This window comes from Triticum aestivum, chromosome 5A (genome assembly GCF_018294505.1).
Source record: "Triticum aestivum cultivar Chinese Spring chromosome 5A, IWGSC CS RefSeq v2.1, whole genome shotgun sequence".
Classification (NCBI taxonomy): domain Eukaryota; kingdom Viridiplantae; phylum Streptophyta; class Magnoliopsida; order Poales; family Poaceae; genus Triticum; species Triticum aestivum.
This window is the reverse complement of record NC_057806.1, coordinates 167293819-167302709: the sequence shown is the minus strand read 5'-3', so window position 1 is coordinate 167302709 and position 8891 is coordinate 167293819.

Sequence of the window (8891 nt, the reverse complement as noted above, 5' to 3'; positions counted from 1 at the left end):
AGCCACGCTGGCTGGCCGACATGCGGGGCCTGCCGGCAGGTTCGTCCTCCACCTCCCGCGTGGGTACGACAGGAGACAGAGGAGGCGCTCGACGCCGGTTGCCGGCGCTACAGGGCGTCTCCGGTGATGTTCTGCCAACCGGCGTGCTTAGGAGACCCGGCCGCGTCCAACCGTGGGTGGCACGGTCGCCCAGGGGCACCGGGTGGAGCAGGGTGCTGGCCGCGGTGGATGGGACCGGCGGTGAGATCTGGGCATGGCGAGGCAGGCATGGGGAGGAAGGACTGATGTGTAGGGAGAGTTGGCGGTGGTGCTGCTCTAGAACAAAGAGGTTGGGAGGAGGGGCTCTTAGTGCCGCGAATTTAGGCGGATGCCAGTGGCATTGCTCCGGCCATGGAGATGGTTGGAGGGCGCGAGGAGGGGAGTGGGTTGGTCCAGGGGATGCATGGGAGGGAGAGAGAGCCAAATGGGTAGAGAGAGAGAGCTCGGGGGTGGCCTTAATTAGCCGACCCGTGGCTCACCATGGACGCGGCGCACGGGTGGCTGCGGCAACGGCTCGGGAGGCCAGGAGAGAGGGCGAGGGGCTGTCTACGGCATTCGTGGGAGTTGAGTGGGGCGCCAGGAAGAGAGAGGATGAGCGGGGCGAGCTACACGCGGCCACAGGAGCTGCGCGAGCGTTGGTCGAGCCGGGCGGCTCTGGGCACACGCCGCAGGAGGTGAGAGAGAGGGGGAGAGGAGGGGGCCTGCATGGCTGTCGTGCTGCGGACGTCGAGGACCTCGACTGGCGCGAGGCGGAGGATCGAGGTGGTCGGGGGACGCAGCGTCAACGGTCGGGAGCGCGATGACGTGCTCCAGAGCGCGTCTTTGGCCGGCGTCCATGGCTTTTCCGCGCGCACTCGCGCGTCCACTTGTGTCTAGTGGCTGCAGGGGGGAGTAAACAAAGTGGAAATGGCATTGGATGCCTTGGGGAGCTAGTAGAAGAGAGGAGGGGTAGAGAGAGTGAAAATGCGGCTGTCCAGAGAAGAAAAGTGGATCCCTGCCCCCCTTCATCATTGCCTCTCGGGGAGGCAAGCACACCAGAGGTAGAGGGGGACTAGGAGAGGTTGTGGGAAGAAGTTCAGCTCATGGAGATTAGTGGAAATGGTCAAAACATGCATTTTAAGTTTCTGCCAGAAGGTGTTTGATGTAGGTTTGGGCAAGCAAATGGACTTCCCTTGTCATGAGGCTTTACAGGGTCAAATGGACTGAGAAAATAAGAGGTTCCACCAAGATTGAGTTCCTTTGGGCAAGGTAGCCAATGTAACTTTGGTAAACCCTAGAAATCCGTAGAAATGGCTTTACCAAGATTTAGTCATGCAAATCTATTCTCCTTGATGCACCACTTGGTGTAGTGTCACCATTTGAGGATTTGAACATGTCCACAAAAATTCAGATCACAAGGACACACTTGGCAATGTAGAGTTGTTCAACTTTGGTTCTGGACAGAAAGGGTTTTAGAACACTTTGATCATGATATCCTTCTCTCCAACTTGTGCCATTTGGTCTAGATGCAGTCTTACACTATTTTAGCATGTGAACCAAGTTTAAGAGCATTCTGACATGTTTGGAAGTGCAAAGTTGTTCAAACTTGGAAAAGGACAGAAATGGTTTTGAGGGGATTTCATGGGGTTATACTATTCTCCATGACATTAGACTTGGCAAGATCATCAAACATGTCATATGTGACATGCTAGAATTTTCTTTGAATTTTTGGGAAATATTTCCTTGTAAATATTTCAAAAGCTTGAAATATCCAGAAAGGGTTTTTGAGGGATTTGACCAATAATTTGAACATGACCCTGTGTTGAAACTCTTATATATGGACAATATATCTCCAGTGAGCTTCCCTAAATTTTCTCAAATATTTTTGAAGCTTTAAAATAATTTTAACCTACTAAAGACCATTTCTAGACTTAAGAAAAAGCCTTTAAATAAAATAGGAAAATAATTTTTAAAAATATATTTTTGTGGTTTGTGGGTGTCCTATATCTAATAGGAGTCAAATATATTTTTATAAAGATTTTTACTGCCCTTAATTAAGTACTTGCAGTGCAAATCTCAATTCACGGGTTTTTGGAAAACTAATTTTTGAAAATACTATTTGGCCAAATTATTTTTGTAAGAAATTATTTTTATGTCCTATACACATGGCATGATCATTGGGCAAGGTTTTGGATCAAGGAGAAGGAGTATAACAGTTGGAGGATTTATTTGATTTTTAGAGCACTTGCAACCAACACACAAAGATCAAATCAAGCAAAGACCTAAACACTCAAAAGTTTTTGTCAAACCACATTTTATCATGATTAATTAGCTTAAGTGTTGTGGCATGAAAATCAGGGTGTGACATCAGGGCCCAGGAGGAGACCCTGACCAAGAATCTGGAGGAGGAGAGGCAGCTGCGGAAGAACGACGCCGCCAGCCACGCGGAGTTTGTGGCGGGCGAGAAGCTCTGGGTCAGCCGCCTCGCCGATGTCGCCGGCAGGATCACCACACAGCTGGCTACCATGGGGATGTCCAACATGAGGTACGTCCCAGAGCCGAATGTGAGTCCTAATGCCAGGCTAACTTTGTTTTTCGAGGGTGCTCTAGGGGCCCCTGGAGCGGCTCCGCTCCAACAGGGCGGCCTCTCTGGCCGAAGAGGCCCGGAGGCTTTGCCGGGGTGTGATGACCAAGGTCCTCACCAAGATGGTGTACTAGAACCCTAACCTCGACTTCGAAGCTTGGCTGGATAGCTTACCGGACGACGTGGACCCCGCGCCGCTCGAGGAACGCATCGAGCCCATCATCAGCCGCATCGACGGAGTTCTGGGGGTACAATGCTAGCGCCGGGACTAGGCACCCCGTTTCTTATCACCGCTGCAGATTCATGACCAAGAAATTTTTTATCTTTGGTTAGAACCACAGCAACAAATGATGTAATATCACCCTGCAGTACTTTCGAAATGATGCATGTTATTTTCCCGTTTGATCTCCCTTTGTATGTCCCCCCGACGTTAATCGGGTAGGTTCGCCGGCGTGGATACCCAGGCGGCGCCTTGAGGACTGATCCTCAATGGCCTACCGAGTATGCTTGCTGTAGGGCAAACCACCTCACTGCTCTTGACGCGGCCGCTCGAGCTATCGAGCGGACTCGAGACAGAATGAGAGCGTTGCTAATCGCAGAAGGTCACCCTTCCGTTCTCGACGCAGCCGCTCGAACTGTTGAGCGGACTCAAAACAGAACGAGGGCGTTGCCAATAGTGGTAGGGCCCCGGTGCGTATAGGTTTTCCATACACAGGGAAAGATCGTCGAGGACGATAACCTTATATATAGAAAGGAATTACTCAAAGTTTTGCATGACTTAGCTTTTCTGCCGCTACGTGAGCGTTCGCCGCGTCCACCGAGGACAACACTTGTTCGGTCATCTTCTTGCTTGAAGTGACAACCACGATGAAGCTGTTGCTTCAACCAGACCGGATTTTCACAACTACGCATCCCCTACCTGGCGCGCCAGAGATGTCGGTGGGAAACGACACCTATGGGGTCACTGGGATCCCTTCTACGGTTGGCGGGTGTGGGGTTGTGCAAAGAGCGGGTCTGGCGGTCAGCACACAAATCGTTTACCTAGGTTCGAGCCACAGAGATGTGTAAAACCCTAGTCTTGCTTTGATGTATATTTGGTGTTCTTGTGTTCTTGAACTAGCTGCAGTGGCTCTCTAGTCCAAAATATCCAAATCCCCCTCCAGTACGCCTCGGGCCTCCTTTTATAGACAAAAAGGGGTCGCCACAGTGGCACACAAGAGGTGGAAAGGTGTACAGGGGCTAAGTCTATCCCCTGGCATCGTTGGACAAACACATTTAATGTGGTGCCGACGTGCCCCTCATGCTTTATTGGGGACGGCAAAGAAACTCGTCCCAGCTGTCGTCGCCTCGCCTGGCTCCGACGCGCGTCCAAGCCGACAAGGTGTTGTAGCGCTGCATTGGCTAGCTGCTGGGCTGGCGCGGTGGTGGAGCATTCACAAAGATCTGCATGCCACCACGCAGGTGATTTCTGAGTTGGTGTACAGGCCGCGTGCTTCCACGCAGATGCCTGCCCAGCTGGTCGAGCTGGCAGCTGTATGGGAGCGGTGGTGGAGTCTTGGCAGACGTGGTCCTGGCTGCGGCCCCGCAGGTGTCTTCGGCAAGTGTCTTGCCGAGGGCCCGACAAGGGTCTCGCTGCGGCACCACGGTCGTACCCGACAAGGGTCTTTCCAGGGGGGGCTCGTGGATTTCCTTGGCAAGGATCTCGCCAAGGATCGTTGCCTTCTGGTTCTCATCTGACCTTGTGTATCTATGATCTCTACAAAGATTTGCATGCCACCACGGAGGTGCCTCCCGAGCCTTGGTTCAAATATGGTTGATGGTGTTGGAACCCCTTGGGCTCAAGGGTGGCGCGCTCTGCTGGCGTCAGGCAAGTTGCCCCGGCAAGGATCTTGCCGAGGCTACGGAAGCCACCCCAGAAAGGGTCTTGCTGGGGGAGTCCACCTCGCCCTCTTAGTCTCTTTGCGTCTCTGGTCTTGGCGTTGCTTTGGTCGTCTTGTGCTCCGGCTTCCCTCCTCTGCCCTGCTGAGCATGGCCATGGGCGCGGCTTTGACTACCCATGTACAAGTAAACGGGTGCAAAAGGAGAGCCCCTACTTTTGTACACCGACACCTTTCTTCCTCCAACATGCACAACCCTCCTCATAGTAAAACTCCATGCCAGGGGCACATGGCCACGAGGGCAGCCACGATCCCGTGCCTCCCCTCCTATAAAACCCCCAATCCATCACTCTAGGGTTTCTCTCTTCCCTCTCTCGCCTTCGCCACAAGCCCTCTGCTTCCTCTGGTTGTTCTTCTCTTCTCCAAGAACAGAGAACCCGAAAGAAACCCCGCCGGCGTCCGGCTTCGTTCACGCAGCCGGAGGGCGTCAAGCTCGTCTCCGACATGTCCATATTCTTCCTCTACGTCCACTACGTTCGTTTAGACGTATTCCCCGCACTAGGTCGCCTCCACTATGTCGCCGTTGTCTTCCCCTACTTCCTCTTCTTTAGGGAGCCGATCACCGCCCCGATCAACGCGTCTTCTCACCGTCTCCGGTCTCCGCTAACCTCGTACGACTCCAGCAGAAGCCCATGGTGATGATCCAGGCCTCCCCACCTTTCCTAGTAGGTTCCATCTTCGTAGTCGCTGACCCACGCTGCCCGAGTTCGTCCACCATGGACGACTCGTGTTCGAGCTTCTGCACCTCGCGTCACTTCATTTTATTTCGCCTGCTCACCACATGCTCACCCTACCTCACGGAACACCGCACGTTGGCAAGTTCCGTACACATTATGCTCCTGCGCGAGTTTGCATCCACAAGCACGTGTCTTTGTTCCAGTCGTCAGCCATGGCCGTAGCCATGGGCATCAAGGCGTGGCCTCACGCCCTTCCTGCATAGGACACGCATCATGCGCACATCTCATCACGGCCACCGCAAGCCTTTTCCGCACCCCCGCCGGCGCTTGGAAGCCGTAGCAGTCGCCGCTGCTTGTTCCTGTTGCAGACGAGAAACAGACGTCCGCTATGTAGAAGAAAGCCCCGACCTTCTTCAGTTCATCTAAGTTTGAATCCCTCTTGGCACACCAGTATTCCAGCAGCGCAGTGGTTAGCGCACCTCGGGCATATCCAGGGGATCTGGGGTTCAAATCCCAGCGACCCTGATTTTGTTGGGAGCTGCTACGCATCAGCTGGCGGATACTTTTAAAAGATCCGTTGCCTGGCGAGCTATCTATTATGAAAAAAAAATCGGCTGAATGTCTTTCTCTTCTTTGCAACAATGATCTTGTTGTGGAAATGCTTGTAACAGAGATTGTGTTGCGGATTTTTTCACAGCATAGGTTGTGTTGCAGGAATATATTTTTGCAACATAGGTTGTGTTGCAGAATTTTTTTTCATGTCTTTATTTTTTTGCAACAAAGGCATTGTTGCAGAAAATCTTTTCAACTGAGGTGTTGTTGCAGATTTTTTTTCTATCTTCACCTCTATATGGTGTTATGGAGAAAGTTTTGCAACATGACTATCGTTTCTGCAATAGGCTGGATGTTGCAAAGCAAAAGCACTTGCATATAGAAGAGAGGTTGGAGAAGAGAGGTTGGAGAAGAGAGGTTGATCTAATACGCCATGTGTCTATCAAGGAAGGCGGCGAACGCCCGTGCTAGATCCGCCGGTTGAGAGATAGCTTTTTCCAATTTTGTTTCGTTCTATTTTGATTTCTTTTTTGTCTCATGCGCACACACTCACTTCATCTGCCCCATGCCCAGGTTTGCCTCTGTTAATCTCCTTCGCGAGCACAGCCGAGGCCGGACCCTTTGTTTATGTTGTTTGGTCAGGTTTGCTCGAGCTATTGGTTCAGATAGCGCTCTTCTGTCAGTTGTGCACAAATTCAGTTCAAATCCTACTGGTTAGCCCAGCTCGCTGGCACCCAGGCGACCAGGGATCAAATCCCCACGGCGCAACATTCTTTTCCATCAATTTTTGCCTCACCAGATCAATCTTTGTTCAAGTTCATGTGGCGTCAAGCCCATTATCCATCGCGAACACCTTCTAGGCGAGTTGGTCAGTGCGCTCTATTTTCAACAATTGTGAGGTACTGGGTTTGAGCCCCAGTTTTGCTCCATTTTCTTTTCTTTTGCACACTCAGCCGCTAGGCCAGATCTCCTCCTGGGCCACTGCCACTGTTTCAGTTTTGGCCCAATATTTTTTTCCAGTCTGTGATCTTGTCATATTCTAGTGCTTGCATATTTTCAGAACTGCCATTGTTTTGCATTGCTCATATCTAAATATCCATGCATCGGAATTAAGCAAACTTTATATGTAAATTGCTTAGATTTTCATCTAGATTCATAATATGCAACTTTCATCCATGTGTTAAGATGCTTAAACTTGTTGTTTGACTAATTTTGCATAAATGACATGTTAAAATGGTTTATTTCATAACTAAATAACCGTAGCTCCGAATTAAATAAACTTTATATATAAATAAGGTAGAAAAATGCATAGATTAACATGATGCACTTACTTTTTTTGTTTAACAAGTCTAAAGTATGGTTTAGGTAGAACAGAAGAAAATTCGAAATATGCAGATGGGGATTTTCAGGATTTGTTGTTTGTTGTTCCGGCCTCATTTAAACTTGCCTAGATAGATAGTTTTATTATGCCTCACCTCTTGCCATGAGTAAAAACATTTAATCTTGGCATGCATCGTACTTGGTTGAGCATCATGTCATATTTATGTGTTGTGTGTTTACCATGTTGTTTGCTTCTTTCCGTTTGTGCTTCTTCTCGTAAGTTCCTGTTTTGTTGTGATCATGAGGATTCGTTCGACTACGCTTGGTTCGTCTATGCCCGTTCGCCTTATTCATGGACTCGATCTTCGTCCTAGTGGGATTTCAGGCAAGATGATCGTCACCTTGGATCTCACTACTATCTTTGTTATGCTAGTTATCTTGATGCTATCGCTATGTCGCACCACCTACCACTTGTTTATCAAGCCTCCCAAATTGCCATGATAGCCTCTAACCTTTTCCACCATCCTAGAAAATCATTGTTTGGCTATGTTACCGCTTTCCTCAGCCACTCTTATAGTGTTGCTAGTTGCAGGTACTGTTTCAGGTTGTTCCATGTTGGGACATGGATATCATGGGATATCACAATATCTCTTATTTAATTAATGCATCTATATACTTGGTAAAGGGTGGAAGGCTCGGCCCTTTGCCTGGTGTTTTGTTCCACTCTTGTCGACCTAGTTTCCATCATGCCGGTGTTATGTTCCTTGATTTTGCATCCCTAACACGATGAGGGTTTATGGGCCCCTCTTGACAGTTCGCTTTGAATAAAACTCTTCCAGCAAGGCCCAACATTGGTTTTACCATTTTCCTAATAACAACTAAAACTTGCACAGGGACTGGCTAGCACCCAAGGATAATTAATCAACCCCCCGGGCCAGTGCTCCTCGGAGTGTTGGTCCAAACCGGGCAGCCTACGGGGCCACCTCAGGGAAACTCGAGGGTTGGTTTTACTCGTAGCTTGTCCCATTCGGTGTGCCCTAAGAACGAGATACGCGCGGCTCCTATCGGGATTTGTCTGCACATCGGGCGGTCTTGCTGGTTTTCTTTTTCCATTGTCGAAATGTCTTGTGCACTGGGATTCCAAGTCTGATCGGAGGGTCACGTGATGGAGGATTGTCTCCGCGGATCGTGAGCTTGTCATGGGCTAAGTTGGGACACCCCTACAGGGTTTAAACTTTCGAGAGCCGTGCCCGCGGTTATGTGGCAGATGGGAATTTGTTAATATCCGGTTGTAGTGAACTTGAAGTAAACTCAACTAAAATACACTAACCGCGTGCGTAACTGTGACCGTCTCTTTTCGGGGAAGTTTGAGAGGAGAACACGGTTGGGTTATGTTTGAACGTAAGTAGTTCAGGATCACTTATTGATCATTACTAGTTGGCGACCGTCTGCGTAGATTCTCGTCTTACTCTTGTATTCGTAAGTTAGCCACCATACAATGCTTAGTCGCTGTTGCAACCTCACCACTTATCCTTTCCATACCCATTAAGCTTTGATAGTCTTGATACCCATGGTAATTGGATTGTTGAGTCCTCGTGGCTCATAGATTACTACTACAACAGTTGCAGGTATAGGTAATGCGATGATCATGACATGAGAGCGATGTTTACTTGTCTTGGAGTTCTTCTTCTTCGTCGTCGATCTTGGGTTAGGTTCTTGGTCGGCAGCCTGTGCTAGCAGGGTGGATGTCGTTTGAGCTTCTGTTTGTGTTTCATCTGTAGTCTGATGCTGTTCTCATGTATG